The following is a 19,231-nucleotide window of genomic DNA, read 5'->3' as shown; positions in this document are numbered from 1 at the left end:
GCAGGACCACATCCTTAATTTGGAAGAAGCCAATTTTACTACCTTTTCATAGAAATACATTTTTTTTTCATTGCAGCTTCATTATTAGTGTTTGTTCTTTCTTATCATTTGGCCAAGCCCAGATCTAGGAAACTCTGGTTCCCTCCAGTCGCCCACTATGAATTTTACCAATAGCTGTAAGAGCTTTTTGGGAGAGGAGACATCAGACTGTGCTCAGCAGGGACAGAGTTGAACAGAATAATGGCATTCCTAAGTCTTGCCAAGTAAACGGCACTAGGTTTAATCAAAAAATAAATAACTCAAATTATATCTAATACAGCATTCTAGTCCTCTCCACTGCTGTTACTCGATCCACGCTGAACAGAGGACATGGTAATGGGAAAGTACATTACAACCAACAGACTCTTAGAATTTTGACATTTCTGTCACTCTTGCTACTTGCAAAAATCTTGTGTCAACAGCCAATAGTGCCAAGAATCTGCAGCAAAGAATACATGCCTCAAGACATGGACCTCAGCTACATGGACATTCACCACTGAATACTGGTTTAGTTGTTAATGCTGCTTCAAACCAAGGTTTATTTATTGTTAAACATTAAGGAATGTGGGTGTGCATGCAGATTGGAAGGTACAGAACTGCCGCCAAGCATTCCTGTTCATAAGGTCTTCTATGCTGTCAAGATCTTTTAAAATGGTGTAAGGGCAAATGGGTCATCTACTTTGGGACAGAGGGATATATCTTTTTCACATCTACTTTCATCAATGAGATCTAATCTAAAACGAGGGGAGGAAAAATAATTTGCAGTTCTTTGCTTTGGAGGATTACTGGCAAATAGCACTCTCAATAATCAGTAGAACTTCTATTTTTCCTTCAAAAGTACATCTACCTTACATTCTGATGCCTCAATAGGCAAAGTTCCAGATTGATGCAGAAGTGTAGATGGACATCAAAAGCAACATATATAGAGTATTTTACCACTGCTCTAGAAACAGGATATAATTTCTCAAAGCACCAAAGAACATCTGTGTCCCAACAAGACTCAAGTATACTGCAGACTTCACCAGGTCTCTATCAAATCAAATGATCGATCCTTTAGCTTCCTTTCTGCTTTCAACAAAACTTCATTAACCTGCATTCTCTTACAGCTTCCTTACTGCATTTCCCTGAATATTGATGGATCAAAATTGGACACATCCATTTATTTATTTTATGGGAGCATTAAAATACTACTCACATAGACTGAAAACCTTATATATACTCATTCAATTTATACTGAATATGAATACTAATATTACTGAATATTAGTAACTAGATTAAACTTCTTGTGTTCCCAAGTAGCCCTCAAGCCATCCAGATACAGTAAATCATATAGTGGCTGGGCTGACACTGCTGCTTCTGAAGTCAAAGGATTCCTTCTATTTACTTTAACAGAGATCTGATCTTGATCTGATTTGGAGCACCACTGGTCATATTATTACTCTTCCCCCCCTACACTTCTCCAAACTAAAGAACATAAAAGAACAAACAGAAGTTGCACCAAGAAACTAAAACCCCACATACATCCAGATCCCAGTGCCAAGAGAACATGAAAGTGCAGAGGAGTTTATTTGCTACATCGCAGTTTTACTGCAACACAATAAAAGGGGTGTTTTGACCATGAATAAGAAGACTCTTATTACTGCGGAAGATTGTATCACTTGGATAAAGCTAAGAGATATATAAACGGGAGTGCCCTTAAGTTAAAGCAAAACAAAACAAAAAAGAAATCAAAACAAAAAACCCAAGTGTAGTGATCTTCATAAAACATAAGTGCTTTTCAAGTCTGAAAGATCTTGTAAATCTAAGAGGAAATCCTATCAGATAGCACCTCAGATAGCTTTTAGCACCTTTGAAGCAACAAGAAGTCCAGTACTAGCATAATAAAAACAAATTACTTCAGTAATTTCTACACTCCCTGGTCTCAGATCAGTTTTACAAGCATAGTACCTGGTCTGTAAACCAAGACCTTCACAAATTAAGCGATGCATTATATAATGCCTTAGGAGGACCTCAAAGGTCCAGACCAGAGATACACCAAAACAAGTATTTTTCTTTCCATTTACTATGAATTATTTTGGCTCTAACTTCACATAATGAAATGCTAACAAAATGTAATCCATTAGAGATTACTCCACAGATAGTCATCATGTAATTATTTTTGCAGCTGTAAAGTAGGTGCATCTCTGTTGTTTTTTGTGTTTGTGGTTTTTTTTGGTTTTTTTTTTTATTTATTTGCTTGTTTGGGTTTTTTTGTGTGTTTTTGTTGTTGTTGTTGTTTGTTTGTTGTTTTGGGGGGGGCTTTTTTTGGTTTTTTTTGTTTTTTTTTTTTTTTCCTCAGGTCCTGGCAATCCTCCATAAAGTTATAAATTTAAATTTTTCTTCCTTTGCTGAAAAAAAAAAATATTTTTTTTCTTTTCTGTCCTTCCTAGCTAAGGCTCACTGTAAACTGAGAATACATTTCCTTTTGAAGATATATTAGAAGTATACTTTGTAATTCAGTACAACATGTGCTTTCAGTCACCACAGGGTCAAATTTCAACATGCACTCCTGTAAATGTGTGCAGCTGGAATGAAAATAGGTAAATTAAGAGTATACTTGATTGTGGTTTTTGGAATTTTGTTTTGTTTTATTTTTAAACAACTTCAATGTAGAATCTTCATAGATATAATCCCCACCCCCTACATTTATGAGATACTGAGGGTAAAGTTTTCTAACATTTACTTTAATATTTTCCAAATACAATGAATAATGATTGTAATTACTGTCATTGCACAGGTAGGAGAACTCCATGATACTGCTGTGTGAACTCTGAACTCCTGTGTTTGTGCTGAAAATATTTTTATGTTATGGTTGCTGAACTAATCAGATTCCAGAGAGAGCTTTGTATCTCCACTATAAAAGTCAAGTACTCATACAAATATTGAAAATCGTGTACTATTCAATCAACAAAGCAACTCCACTCCTCCCAGAGAATCTTTCCCAGAGCAGAAAGGATCTAGCAATCACTTGAGGATAATTTTTTATTGACAAGTAAGCTAAGTAGACATGGTATTTTTTTGTGTAAAACATAAATGGTCCTCAAAATACAGCACTCAGTGTTTTTTTCTTAAGTTTTTCATTGGATACTTTGAAAAAGAGTAGAGAGTCTCTACTGGGCAAAATGGGAGGTAGGCAAGCAGGATTTATTTGCACATACACACTGCAGTTATTTAGGAAAGATTCTAGTTAGAATTTATCATTAAATAACTGTGATCTAGTTCCAAGACAATAAAGAAAACCAAAGCAAAGCTCAAGAAAAAAAAAAGAATTTGTAAGGAATATACTCATTACCTTCATGCATTGTGGGTATCATGCCTTAACAGGTAGTATCGTTCGTAACATGGAAACAAAAAAATCTCCTGCAAATTTTTATTACAGGTCTATTCTAGTCAGACTGGCTAGACACTTCATGCTAGGTCCGCTCAAAGCAGTGCACCAAAATATATCCAGGATCGCTAAACAGCCAAGATATCCCAGCAATGGTCACTGGGTGAACAGAGGAAGAGAGGGACATGAAGATGTTTGGGGTGTGGTTTCATAATCAGATTAAGGCAATCTTAATCCATTTCAATTCTTCTAAAAGAGATAATCCAGACTTGCTTCTCTTTCCTCTGCTCAACACAGACCGTATTACAATGAAAGTTTCCATCTAATACAAGGAACAAAACAAAAACAATGTGCATTTGCCGTAAGATGCTCCAAGATCAGGAAAATGAAAGATGGGATTTGGGAGGTTATAGCATTCTTCTTATCCCATGAACCCACAGTCACAGAGAAAATAATTATTCCTTAGTCAGGATTGGGCAGTTAATCAAAAGCACAACAGTTCCTGTAATTTAGAACCAGCAATGATCCCTTTTTCTCCACTACCTACTGAACTTGTAATTCAAATTTACAGGCACATAGTAGACATTTTTGGCACTCAAATATACTATAACAAGCTTGTCAGTTGGAACAGCACTTCAAACCAGGTGCTTAATTTTAATTACAACTAACTTAAGCATCAACCAGAACTATGGTACCTCATTTAAAGACTTTGCTGGCATGACATTTTTATGGATGTCAGAATATAACTTTTAATCCATGCATGCCACTAATGGGGAAGTGTCATGGCACCCAATTAAGTTCAGAAAGAACAGAAAATGCACACATGATCAGATTTAAGACAGTATGTGTGTTAGAAAAACGTATTTTAGACCTTTTTAAACTCCTTAGGAACGTTATCTGGTTTGACCAAAAAACTTGATCTTTTACAAATGAGAAATACTCTTTTCTGAAGACAACTCCCTAAAAGTTTCCATGCGGTCATGTGAAGTGAAAGCAATAACTGGTTCCTGATTTATTTTCCTTTCTGAAGATGTTAAAAACAGGTTAACACTGGCATTAACTACAATATGTAGTCATTAAAATTGAACAGTAGGAGTAGGGCTATAGTCAGAAATTACTGTTATGATCAGCTAACAAGATCACTCATGTAATACAGACAATTTTATGCAGTGATTTAGCTTAGCAATATGGCACTGAATGTTTCAAAACATGTCTACACTTCTATAAAGCCTCCAGCAGGTAGGGATTAATTTCATCTAGCAGCCAGCTTGCCTCAGGGCTCCTCAGTTTCATAATTTTCAGTTCTCATCTGATTCCTCCCTTGAAGCACTTTGACCTCAGCTACTGGATCTTGCTACACCTTTCTCAGTCGCACTAAAGAGCCTTCTATGGGCAGGCAGATGACAATCAACTCAGTATCCAGATCTCCAATCTTTCAGCCTTCTCTGAGCTTCAAAACTACTGAACATCAGACACGTGGCCTAACAGTTTAACTCTCTCACAGAGCCAGCCCTGTGATGACACAGGACTTTCTTGATGACACAGTCTAAGAATTCACATTGAATAGGTTTCCAGACGTAAGAGACTGCTCGTTGTAAAGAGACTGAACATAAGGCACAGTCACACGTATGAAACAGCAGCAGTGAAATTAGATCACACTTCTAAAATGTTAACAAAACTTACTGCTTCAATTACTGCAACCTTTTTTAAAAATGTGCTCTCTCCAAAGAGTAACACATTTGATTGATTGCTTTTTATACAGCACCTCCAAACTGGGTTCTTAATATCTACTGAGGGTCAATGGCAACTTCTCTGGAAAAAAAAGTGTCATTGCTTGTTACATCAAGCAATCAATGTTAGCAAATATAACACGGGCATGCTTCTAAAACACTAATGTAGAAAGAAATCAAGGAGTGTTACGCTTATTGGGTCACATCTTTTAAGAAGTGCTGATGACAAATACAAGTGATACGCTTGAATCAAGCAATAGGCTACATTGCAAAAGCAATTAAATACAGAGGCATTTGGCAATACATACTCAATGCAAATAAATGTTAAAATCAATATATTTATTGTAATTCGCTATTTTTCATTCAATCATTAAGAAATGTACAATTATTAATAGAAAGAAACGCATGTGTAAGGATCAGGTTCCAAAAATGAAAACTACTGGCTGAAAGTGACTGAAAATAATTACACAAATTTATGGAAAGCACTCAGAATCAGTCAGATTTTATTTCACTAGTTAAAGATTTGGACTTTAAGTATTGCCAGTAATCTTACTGGGTCACACAGCTGTAAACCCATAACAGTATTTCCATGTGTGGAAAAGAAACTGTAAATGAATTAAATGATGAATTGGGAATCAATTCAATGACCCAATCTGATAAGTCATATGAAGAGTAATTTTAACTCCTGTTGAGAAGAGTAAGTGACAAGCCTAAGAGAGCATGCTGCAGCACTGGGAATCCTAATTAAACCCTGAAGAACCTGTGATGCCTCAGGCATGTGACTCTGAGAGTGTCCCTTAGGCTGACTGAAAATTGAAAATAGATAAGGAGAATGGACCTAATTAATAATTTGATTGACTGTGTACAAAATGTGATCCCTCTCAGTACCTTCCACATATTATAGTCTGGAACAAGGTCTTTACTACTGGTAAGTCAAAATTTGCCTGCTGGAAGAGTAGATTCATTTGTACAGACTGCAGAGACAGTTTCCCTTCACTTATCCTAAATATATATTTATTTTCCTTTTCATTACTACTATTATTATTTTATTGACTTTTGCGGTTATATGAATCATGCTTCATTATAGGTAATACTTATAGTGTAACTAATACATTGGATTTCCAAATTTATGGACACAAATCAAGGGAGTTTTGACATAGCTCAGAGAAGAACTTTGTCTTTGGGAGATCACAAATTAGTTTTCCCTAGGCAAAGTAGGGTTTACATCTTTAAATTCAAGAATTTTGGTGTCTTCTGTAAATAAAGGTGTGTGTTTTCCTGTACACAGCACATCAAGGTCCTGATGTCAAGTTTGCAATGAACTGTTAGCTGCACAAACCTTTCTTTAAAGCAGATTGTAACAGAGAAAAAGAATCAGATTAAGATGCTGCAGCAACACCTTGTCTTGGCCTTACAAATTAAAACATAAAGAGGTAACTAAAATGACAAAAGAGATTTAAGGACCAAATAATGGAGAGAACAGGAGAAGACACTTCATGAAAATGCCAACATTTTTCTTAATTACCTATCAATTATTATTTCACGAGCAGAATGGCTTTCCCTTTCAAGAAAGAAGACATCAACCAACCCAGAAGTGCCAGTGTGCTGTAACTCAGAACTCCAGGGAGAAAAATAAAGGAAGGAATACAGGCAGCAAGGACAGAAACAAACACTCAGCCCATTTTCAATAAGAGCTCAAAGCTAGGACATACAGTACTAGCAAATGGAGACAGATTGCAATTAATTAAAAAGGTGTTGCTGTCAAAGAGCAAGCTACACTGTCTTGAGATTTAAAAAACTGACTCTCTTCCCCATAGTTTCTAAGCTAGAAATTCCCTTACTAGGCCAAGCCCAAAGCAACTTTGTCTTAACTTGTCTTGCTAAAAGAGGGGATATAACTGTTCCACAGATTTGCCAATAAAATTGTGGCAGCACTATTTGTTGAAACTGTAATAGTACAGGCAAGACTGAAATGGCCAATAGTTGTGCAATAGCTCATAATAATCCTTTCACTAAGAAGAAGCCAAAACCTTATCAGAGGAGACTTTTTCGAATAAATAATGATTCACACACCTGTGACAGAAATGCTTCTGCCCTAAATCTGTATATGCACTATACTGCTGTTTTGATAATGTCCTGTGTGGTGTGGCAGCATTTTGGTAGCAAGGAAGGATCACAGGGCTGGCTCCTGTGAGAAGCTGCTGGAAGTTCCCCTGCCTCCAGTTCTGACTGTGACTCTGGCCAAGACCAAGCCACTTAAGGAAGCTGGATGTACCTCTGTGGCATATTCATGAAGGGGAAAACAAAACTGCAGAAAGACCTGCAGGGCAGAGGAGGTGGGGAGATGAGAGCAATGCTGGAGCTGAGATACCAAGGTCAGTAAGGAAGAGGGGAAGAGGTGCTTGAGCAGAGATTCCCCTGCAGTCCACAGGGAGATGGCAGCTGTCCCCAGTAACCCATGGAGAAGCACGGTGGAGCAGCCCGTGAAGGACCACAGTAGGACAGATGTGGACCTGCAGCCTGTAAAGGGTCATGGTGGCGTGAATGGGGATCTGCAGCCACAGAAGACTCCATGCCATGGGAGGCGTCCAAGGTATGCCATGACTCTGTGGAAAGCCTGCACTGGAACAGACTGATCCTGAGAGACTGCACCTTGTGGGAAGGACTCATGTTGGAGGAGTTTGTGAAGGAAGGTCCCTGTGTTGGAGCAGGGAAAGAGTGTGAGAAGTCCTCCCCCTGAGGAGGAAGGAGTGGTAGAAACAGCATGTGATGAACTGTCCACAACCTTAATTTCCCATCCCATGCACTGCTTTGGGGGGAGGTAGAGACATCAAGAACAAAGTAATTTAGACCTGGGAAGGAAGGAGGGGTGGGGTAAGGTATTTAAGATCTGGTTTTGTTTTCTCTTTGTCCATCTCTGATTTGACTGATCATAAGTTAAATTGATTTTTTCTTCCCTAAGTCAAGTCTCCTTTGCCTGTGACCATAGTTGGTGAGTGAACACTCCCTGTCCTTGTTTCCACTCATGAGCTTTTAGCTGCATTTTCTCCTCCCCCATTCTAAAGTGGGGGGAGGAGAAAGTGAGTGTATGCGTGGTTCTTGGTTGCCAACTGGGCCTAAAACATGACAGTCCTTCTTCAAGGCAACAATTTTAGCTGTGTCCTTCTGCTTAGCATTCAAATTTAAGCGTGCTATAACTGCACCACTACAATCAACATTTTTTGAAAGGACCCTATTTCCATGAAAAAAATCCTCATTATGCTGTAAAAGTGGTTGAAAAATATGACTTTTGATATCAGAGACTATGCAGTATCATTATCACTGTCATTTACTAAAGGAGTCACTTCTCCTTTAATATTCTGGAAAATGATACTCCACCATTACATGTGAGGTCAAATCTGAAACATCAGTCAGAAGGTGCAAGATACAAGCACTTCATACAGCCGAGTGGCTAATTCTGAATAACAGCAGAACAAAGAATAGCATTTGTGGGTAGCAGACACACTAGGAAAGCCACACTGCTCAAAAATGTTGCTGAACTATTACAATCTAATCTGTTCTAATCTGTTCTATTGTTTTGTTGTTGTTATAAACAATTTTATTCTGTTGAAAGGAACTACAGATCACAGAGTTCTACTGTCTTTTCTCGCCTCTCCAGATTTTTCTACAGCAGCATACACCTTAGTTACATAGTGGAGGTTTCATTAACTATACTCTGCATATCCAAATGCATGAATATATCATTCTTATAGTAATGTTAACCTTGTTTCTTTATCTCCTAAAACATTCAAGAGGTAAACTGACAACAGGTTGCCACAGTAGAAACAGGCAAACATTTTCAAAATTACATTTATGCCAAATACCTTATACTTTTCAAATTACTTTTTTTGGCTTTAGAAAGCATTCCAGAAAACCAACTCAGGGAAAAATGGCAGACAGTTTGATGCAGAGGACATAGAGAAATATAGTCTTAATCTAATTCAATTAACCGCTTTGAGTTAGATCCCAAATGGCACAAGCAAAAATTTGTTCTATTTCAGGCATATTCTAATACATGAATCATTCTGCTTTCTCAGTATAAATAAGTGCAGTACAATATCATACACCTAAATTTTTTATAGTTCAGAATTTGAAAAATCTCTAGACAAACACCGTCATGATTTACAGTTACAGCTCTTCATGTAGACAAGCATCCAAAGGCTTAAACACTGTAAAATTCTATGTAGAGCATTATAAAAAAGTAAAAAAGTTAATAGCTACGACAATGACATATAGCTTTGTAAGCAAATGGACATTACCAATTTCACCAAGCTGAAACTCTGAATTGCAACTACTGGAGATTTACAAGCTAATGGAAATGTCAAAAGACATTAAAATCATGCAGAAAAGTACTTCTGCATTTGGGATCTTATTCTGGCTTCAATCCCTATGAGATATTCAAAGGCAATATTCCAATTGATCAATATATTAGTATTTAATGTGCAGTAAGAGTTACTGAGTAAAAATCCAAGAAACATCGCCTGCAGAGTCTGCCTTACTTGCTGGCAGGAAGGATTGCATGAAGTTTTGGATCACCCCATGTGGTAAAACAGCAGCCAGAAGTCTGATTCAGAATTAACAAAAGGAAACAGAGGGCGATGCTCAGCATGAACGCAAATGCACATAAAGCCAGCCAGATTTAATTACTGAAGATCTTAACTTTGATTAAAAGCTTCCTTTTATATTGGGTCACATTGTTTTCAACCTTGTGTTTTCATTAGTATTTTCATACGCACAGAACATTAAGTTGCATAACTTCAGGATCATGGCTAAAGATAGCATCTTTAATAACAGCTACAATAGAAATGCTGGCTTCCATCGCTGTCCAACTTTGTAGTGCTGTGAGGCTCTGTGGGCTGGTAGGGATTTTGTGGCGTTCAAGACAACACATCTGTGCTCACCACCAAGGAAAAGGAAAGTGTGGATGACTGTAATATTAGCTCAGTCTGGTCGAAATACAAACGTATAAATGTGTTCAAGACAAAACAACATAACGGAAAGGGTAACAAAATTCTAAAAGGACCAAGGCAGTGAGTGCATTTGGTGGAAACATTCCCACACTTTTCCCTGACTCCATACAAGCTCGGGTACCATTAGCAGAAGTACTTATGCTTGATTTCCCTTGCTGCTACAAATCTGAACTGTGGGGTGCCATGGTACACTCTACAAAGACCTACCAACTCCATTAATTCAATTCCTATCAGTCCCACACAGCTCACAGAGGTTAATCTCCTGGTAAACCACAAGACTCTTAGATCATTAAGAATTGCTACAGAGAGAAAAAACAAATGTGGTGCTGTGTGAGAACAAGATTCTTTTATTCCTTTATGAACTCTAAAAATAATTACATTTTCAAGTCAGTTCAGTGGACTAGTTCTTTTCTGTACGTTTAAGCACAAAAAGTAAGCTTTAAAACATTATGAGACTTGATCTAGATGCATAAGAATGAGTGTAAAACATTTTCAGCACAGTTTGTAAAAGCAAATACATTGAGACTAATCTTGGTAAAGAAGATGCTGAGAAGCAAGTGAATTTGCAAGATAAAAGCTTCTGGTGCCTTTTAAGAATTCACTCAGAAATTACGGAGTTAAACGGGAAAGAAAACACCTCAAAACATTACCTGGTTTGCCAAAATCCATATTCTTGATCTTCTGATACACTGTGAGAATACATTTTTGTAGAATACAAGTTATAGGACTTTCTAGTAAACAAAAACCCTGACTGGTTGGGTGTTACTTTCATTGTTAGACACTTTAAAACTTCCTCAGGAATGGCACCGAGGAAGTTATTTACTGTTACACTTCAGTATGAGTGTCTTTAATGCAAAGCAACATTGGCTTCAACAGTTTGAGATCAGGAGGGATTTCAACTTCTGTTTTCCTACCCCACCTAATTAGTGCAGAGAAGTTGTAAAATGCACATCAGAATTTCTATTGATTTGTTAGGTTTCTGGTCTGCGTATTTATACAGGCCTGTAGTAAAAACACAAGATATAATAAAATACATTTTAAAAGTATTTTGGGTTCTCCTGCTTCATTTCAGTTTGCTTCCAAACTGAACAAAACCCAAACTTAAAAGCCAAACGGAAGTTCCTGTGGAGATGTCTTTATGCTAGTACTTGAGTTTGGATTAGGACTGCACTGTGAAAGAAATCCCCAGCTTTTCTCCACCAACTTGGATTTGATTTGTATCTTGGACTGGGCTTGGAATGCAAAAACTGATTATCTGGGGTGGGGGATGGATGGAACAAGACCAGAGGATGAACTCCAGTATGTTCAGGCAACAGACCAAAGTGGAGTTCTCATGAAACATGCACAGCATAGACACCGATTCTCAGGCCAACTATTTCCCTCCATAAACACACTTCTATTGGGTTGCACTACTTAGAACTACTTGCTGCAGACATAATGTACACACAGCAGAAGTAGGAACACTTGATATGATACAAATTTTCTTTCCAGATTTTCTTAAACATATCCACTGTAATGATCTGAGTTTTTCCTCTTCCCATGTCTTTTAGCCATCACGCCATGGCCTGTCCACCACCACTTTCAATACCACCATGCCTTATGTCTCACATGTTCACTACATTAATATGGTATAGGAGGAGTTGCACGGCTACTGTCAATATTTATGTGCTGACTGCCCAGCCAGGAGGCCAAGAAAGGACATAAAAGTTTTAAGTTAATATTACAGGTTTTTTTTCAGTGGATACATTAATTTATTACATTTTGGCTAGTGATTACAAAACCAACTGGGAGTAAGAAGGCTAAGAGAAAGATGGTACAAGCCTTCTCTTGTCAGGAAAAAAGAACATAAAAAACAGCAGTGAAGAATATTTAAAGTGGCCATATTAAATTATATATGAGAATCTAAAACAAAAAGAGACATTCTCTTTGGTAAAGAAAGTGTTTTGATGTTACTTAAGTGACTGAATGAAATTGATTGGCACCTTTCAGTAGCTTACCATGACAGGAAGTTTTCCTGAACTTTAAGGCTGAGATACTAGTTACTTCATGTAGAAAATGCTTTTAAATAGTAGACACTCCTAATGTTTATAAAAACTGTAAGGTGCATAGAATTGCTCAGTTTTCTGTGCTGTGTTTCTTGTTTGCTTTACAACAATGGGACACTCATCTTGGCATCGAAATACATAGAGTGTATTATGTCATACCAAATACACAATACATGTACACTACAGCTGAATATTAAAATATATTTGTATATTTTTGATTTACTGGGGGGAAGGAGTGTATCTGTTGTGTCCTTACTAAAGCCACAGAAATGACAGTATTATATATGCACAAATCCATTGAATCAATGTACCACGTCTAAAATGCACTTAAGAATGTAATATTAAGCAGGGTTTTTGTTTTGTTTTGTTTTTTGTTTGTTTGTTTGTTTGTTTTTCAACTATTCAAAGGTTTATTGGACCAAACGAAGGCAATTTTTACAGATTGAAGCCACTAGAATGACAGTCCTTTGCATCAGAGCCACCAGCAGATACAAAACAAACAAAAAACAAAAGTAAAAAACAAAAACAAACCACCCAGACAGCCACTGGAGTTGAAGAAACACTTTGACTCGCTACCACTAGCAAAAAAAACCCCAACAAAATAATAATCTGGACTCAACTCTTAGACTTTGCTCGATGTACATATTGCCATGTGAGATAAACACCATGCAGATAAGGCATTCTTTGCATAGTTGGGTGCTGGGGGGTGGGGGGGGGGCACTGAGGGAGGCAGCAGCTGTACCAGGGGTGCTGAAGCAGAGGGTCCAGATGTGCTTGAATTCGTATGCAAACCACTTGCAGTTGGGAAGGGACAGCCCAGCTTCTTGGAAAGCTGAAGCCTCCTGCTGTTCTTGAAATGGAGCCCCTTTCCTGAAAGAGTCTGCCAGCCCCAGGTGCTGGGAGGGACAAGTGGGTACAAGGTTTCAAGTATTGTCTGCATAGGAATTAAAAAAATAATAATAATAACTCAGCTTGACAACAATCCTCTATGAGGTGACCCGAAAGAAAGCTCACTGAAAAGAAAAAAAAGGAATCAGCAAAAGAAAAACTGGCTTTATCCTGGCTCAAACCAGGACATAGGGGAAAAAAAAGTTAGTGCTTTAACCAGTAAACTGAAGTAAGCAGTGTCACTAGCTAACTAATAATTCCCATTATTGTGTCAAACTTCTGGTTTTGCTCTAAGTCTATATAAATAATATTTAGGTAGCCTTTGTTATTTTAACATGTAAAACTGAACAACAGACAAAACCGTCTAATCTCTCTGTGGATTTTTATTTTTTTAAAGAGCAAAGTGGTGACTCTATACATATTCATCTAAAAATACAGTAACAAATACCTCACTAAATTCTGCCAAGGTTCATGAGAACAATTGGGATTTGTATATACATCATTTGGATATAGGCCATTATCAAACTATCTAGAGAGTTAATCAACAGAGGACACTCTCAGCAAAACAAGACTGATGCTACATAATCAGAAACACTAGAGCTGTAAACAAGGGAAATGCACATTATTCCCAAACAGTATAAATAATTTAAGACTTTCTAGAACAGAAATTAATCTACATACCATTTGAAGCACACAGAACCACCAATTCAGACAGAATAATAGAAGGTAAGGTAAAAACAGATGGATAACTAAAAAGATACTCTCCAAGTGGGAATACACTTAGCTTAGCAGTGCTAGCAACAAGAAATAAATACCAAGAAAATCATGTTATGTGCACGTGTGTGTGTATATATATATATACATTATATATATATATTTATATTTATATATCTATGTTTTGTTTTGTTTTTCCCCAGAAGGAATCATTCTGGTTTTTTACCTCGGCTGTGATTGGACACTGAACCTGCTATATCCATCAACATCTATTTTATTAAATCTTTGGGTCTTTGAAGGTTCAGTGATTTACAGGACATTATTTGCAGAGGGGTGGAAACAATCTGATTTACCCATATTTGAGATGGGCATTCTTCTTTTAGCACCCTGTGCCCTAGAAGCCCATACACTTTCATCCCCAGATGAAGTCTCAACTGCCTACTTCAAAGGAGAAAGATATTCATGGTGTCTTAACCTTTCCTTTGAAACTGAACCTCTAGATCCAATATCATCTAGCAATGCTAATTGCATAGTATGCAAGAGAATTACTATTATTTCAATATAACCCACCATAGAGAAATGATGAAAGCTGAGGCACTGTTGGAACAAGCTTTACATAAAGACAGCACCACAAGCACACTATCAAAGGTGACTATGTTGCCCAGGTGAACCAGGAAAAATTCATAAATAATCTTCATAACCTTAACAATAATGTTCCAAGTATCAGCATGCACAGTAAACCTTCGGAGAAAAGAAGAAAAAGAAGAAAAAGAGAAAAAAGAATGCAGATATGAAGAAGGTATGTGATTCCATGGTTAGATGTTACTATATATCTTTCATCATATTAATGCACTGTACTCACTATTTATTGTACATTCAAATCTCCATACACTTTGCAAGTTCTACATTTTATTACAACAGAGGTCTAAATTACTCTACAAGCTGATTTAAGATAAAGTAGAAAACAATATGGAAACGCAATAGACAAACTACCAACATTTTGAAGACAGTGGCATGTGCACAAGTGTAAGTATGACCTAAATAGCAATTTGGAAAACTCTTACTACATTAAAAAGCAGGGATAAGGTCTTCAATCATGTTAAATTACAAGTATGGTGTTCAAGTAAAAACAAACAAACAAAAAAACCAAAGCCAAACCGGAAGATTCCCCCTGTCCCCCCACCTTGAATAACACTAATCTCCATTTTTACAGTATGGGAACTGCCTTCTGTGTTACTTTCTTACTTAAGAGTGGGGAGATACAATTACATGAGTTATGCTACCTCTGATCATATACCAGGGAACATGTACAACCTTATTCAGAATGCAACAGTTGAACCAGCCCCACGTGAGATAGCAGGGATTCAAAACAGCTTTGTCCATTTACACAGTATGATCAGATTTTTTTCTGGGTTTTATATTTAGCATATGAGGAGGTTGCAAATGGTTAAAATTAATGCTTTTGTATATTTTTATATATATTGCCATTTTGTCCAGATACTCTACCAAAATAGCTTTTGTTTTTGTTGTATTTCTGAATAAATATAATATACTAGCATGCAAATGTGTTAAGTTATTGTAAAATAAAATGTGTCTAGAATTTATACATGTTGACTTTAGACAACATGATCAATCAGTAACAATCAATCATGTTTTTATTGGCAACCAAATTCTTCAGAAGCGGGATAGATGTTATTCAGTAACTCCATGTGAGTCAATATTAGTAGCACTCACATTCAGAACAGAGTGAAACAATCATCCACTATTTTCAAAGATATTTTATGTCAGATACAAAGTTAGGCCTGAAATCTTTGATTTAAAAGTTTTTGAGGAAAAAACTATGAAAAAGAGCAAAGAAAGTAAGGTCACAATTAAAAATAGCTATTAGTATCTAGTACAAAATAACACCTTATTGATGTGGTAATTAAAATATTGTAGTCTGAAAGATAAATATATTTGCCAGTCAGAAGGATCTGGCCTTATTTTACTATACTCTAATAGAGAGGAAACAGAGTCCAACTGATGGCACTCAGGATTTCTCAATGAATTCAGCATCTGTGAGTACATTTTGCATAAATGCCAATTAAAATGTGTCCGAGTAAATTTAGATCCCTTGCTGATAGAATGTACATCAACATAGCTGGCTTAAGATCAAGGTTAAACTTAATTATCTGCTCAACCTGTAGCAAGTTGCTCTCAAATTGTACAGAAATTCTCAGTGAAATAATAAAACAGTGTTCCTATTAATTTGTATTTATTTACATTCATAACTCCCTTCTAAGCATTGGGATGAAGCACAAAGGAAAAAAAAAAAAAGTACTATGTGAATCATTTGACAAGTCTAAACTGAAAAAAAAATACTCCTTTAATTTAAAAAGATTCTGCAGAAATGTTCTGCAGAACTTTCCCTTTGGATAGCTTTATGAAACAATTGCTTTAGAAGAGTCTTGCTAATTTTTATTAACCCCACAAGCCACCTTTTACTTTGTTACTGACAAATAACCAATACCTTACATTAGGTTGTCATCAATTTTTCATGCAATGCAAAGTGAATGTTGAATATTATATAATAAAATACAGACAGAAAAGGCTATATTGAAGAGTTAAAGCAGTTATGCAATCCAATAGCAGCTTTAATTCAGTTTGGCATTCAACTGTCTCGTGATAATGCAAGGACATGAACAGAAAAAACAGTACCTTTGGTATAACCCCCCCGGGCAATTGCCACCCAAAATCGTAACTCTCAAAACTCTGAGATTTTGCTATGTATTTTAAGAATTACAAAGTGCACTTTACCAGCTCTGTACCCAAAAAGACAGAGCATCCACTCTCATGAGAAAAGAGAAGGCATTTGTGTGCTGAGACATCCATAAAAATTTGGTATATTTGATTGGTGAAAACATACACCCAGTAAAGCTTGCATATTTTGCAAAGCTAATCAATTAAGTCCCTTTATACATAACCCATGTGTGCAGCCTTTCCCCATCCCAATTCTTTCAGGCTGGCATTTTGTTGAGGGAAAAGCTAGTCAGAAACTATAAAACATGGACCACAGCAAATGAAATGAAATGCCTGATGTGCAAATTGCTATCTAGGAAATGAAATCTGAACTATTCATGCATGTATACATAATAGTAATAAATTAAATTCTGGTAGACAGAGAAAAGGCCTAAATGTCATTAGGAAGAGTGCACTGGAAACACTGGTGCCCCACACAGCAATTATAAATTGAAAGCTTTCCATGACAGTGAGAAAACAAAAGGTTTACCACTGTTTTCTACAACAGCAGGAATAAAGCAACCCAGCAAGAAATATAAGCATCCTTATGTATCCTTACATTATAGAAATAATACTTGATTTTGAACAGTTCACTAATTCAGCAAAATCTGTTTCTTAGGCACTCCTGCAAGACTGGCTGAGGAAGACATCCTTGTGTCTCTTATGGAAGGTGAATGCTCAACAGATTAGACACAAGGAGCCTTATTTTCAGAACTGTTAATCACTGAACTGTTGGAGCTGTGGCTGAAAAGCATCACTGAAAATTAGGTCTCTAAGCATTTTAATAACAATAGACTATGATATTGGAGAAGAAAGGAAATAAAAAGCCCCTAAAGTCATGGTCCACAACAGACATACTTCCTAAATTCAATTATGAATTGGGTAATGTCAGCAAAATTTTCAGGTAGGAATTTACCTAAGTAAGGACAACACACTGCTGTTGACTGCTTTGTGACTTGTGGTCTTTTATTGCAGTATAGAATGACTGCAGTGGAACAGTAAAATACTATAATGTTGAGGTAGACAAAGATTATATAGTACATGACTGAGTATATATAATTTACTAGGAAAAGAAGCACATGTTCCACAATAAGAAAGCATGTAATTAAAACAAAAGAAAAAACATTACTAAGGGAAAAAACAAACAAACAAACAAACACAAACACACCAGAAAACAACAAACCACAAAACAAACAATAAAAAGTGTTCCAAGCACAGGTAGCATTCAGCACAGAGTGAGGCTGAGGGAAGGAAAGGGATGAACAGAGCAACTTGGCACTGCTGAAAACATGACCTGGTGCACACAGGGGGTCACTAACCAACCAATGGTATCTCCACTTTAGGTCCTTTCTGCGCTCTATCCTTACCTTCTGTGAGAAGCATTTTTGCTCACCTGAAAAGAGGATTTTGTGGAAAAAGCAAGTTCCAACTGGCAAATGCAACAGCCCCCAAAAGTCAGATTTACCTTAATGCCCTGCAGAAGAACGCCTGCAAAGAAGAAGGAGAGGTCTGTGTGCTGTGTTCTTCTATTTTTTTGCTCTCCAGTTATTATTCCTGATTGTGCCTGTGCTTGATTTCATCTATTGGCTCATTTCCCAACCCTCTCCAGAAGCTTTGTAACCTTGCACTTAAAAGTTTCACCAAAGTCAGGACAGGCCCATTTTCCGTTTATAATGGCTGAGTGGCACATACGTCACAGTAGACTACAAGAATTTTGAAAGTGGATTCAGACCTTTTGATGGTGGGATCATCTGCAGCTTCACAAATAAACAAGTTTTGTGACTGATGGCTCCAACCTATTTGTCTCAAAGGTCTTAGAAAATGAAAGGCAGAGCACACAAGAGGATGGCTCAGACATTTTATGCACTAATCCTCATAATGGTCATAACAAGACTTGAATTAGTCTTCACTCTGGCTTGTAGTGCACAAAATAATGTGTTTCAATAATAGCTGTAATTTTTTTCAGTTGCACAAAGAATAAGCACTTAAAGATTCAACTGAGAAGCTTTCACTGTTCTCTACTGTAGCTGCTGCTCTATTTATTCAGAAGAGGCAACTTTCTAGTAATGTTGCTCTGTGGCTATGAATTAATGGAAATTTGAGTTTGACTTCACTTTATGACATCTATAAAAGTTATACTACTATGATTTTACATCATTATGTCAGCATGTCAGATAAATAGTTTTTCAGTTGCTAACTGGATATTGCATTTTCAAAACAACTCACAATTTCAAATGTATTTTTAAAATATATTGCTAAATGAAGCAAAACTTCACCTAATTTTTCAATATTGAAATATATTCGACATTTAAGAAATACTGGACATATATGCCTTAGTGAGAATGCATTATGCATTTAAAAAGTTTTAACTTCTATTAGGAAGGAGAATCTATGAATAATACATCTTTTTCTAATGTCTTTTTATGTACACAAACCCACCAATTTGTACCTACCTTAAAAGAAATCAAAATTACAGGTAAGCTGTCTAACGTGTCCCTTAAAACCTTTCGGCAAGCTTAGTCTAATCAGACTTTTTCCACTAAATTGCCCAGATCAGCAGAAACTCTGCACAATTATATCCTTCTCTCTAAAACAGCACATGATCTTTACTCATGTGGGTAATTGCCAGGGTGGAAAATTGCAGTGAGGATGATGGTACAG

At 36.7% G+C, this 19,231-nt stretch overlaps 1 protein-coding gene across 5 annotated transcripts in view; it reads right to left on the bottom strand.

The window, feature by feature from the left end:
* Nucleotides 1-19,231, bottom strand: part of ROBO1 (roundabout guidance receptor 1) — a 727,411-nt gene that overhangs the window by 115,787 nt on the left and 592,393 nt on the right. The gene's annotated exons all lie outside the window — the stretch shown is intronic.

This window comes from Apus apus, chromosome 1 (assembly GCF_020740795.1).
Source record: "Apus apus isolate bApuApu2 chromosome 1, bApuApu2.pri.cur, whole genome shotgun sequence".
Taxonomy (NCBI): domain Eukaryota; kingdom Metazoa; phylum Chordata; class Aves; order Apodiformes; family Apodidae; genus Apus; species Apus apus.
Note: the sequence above shows the minus strand (reverse complement) of the source record. Positions and strands in the feature narration are given on the sequence as shown.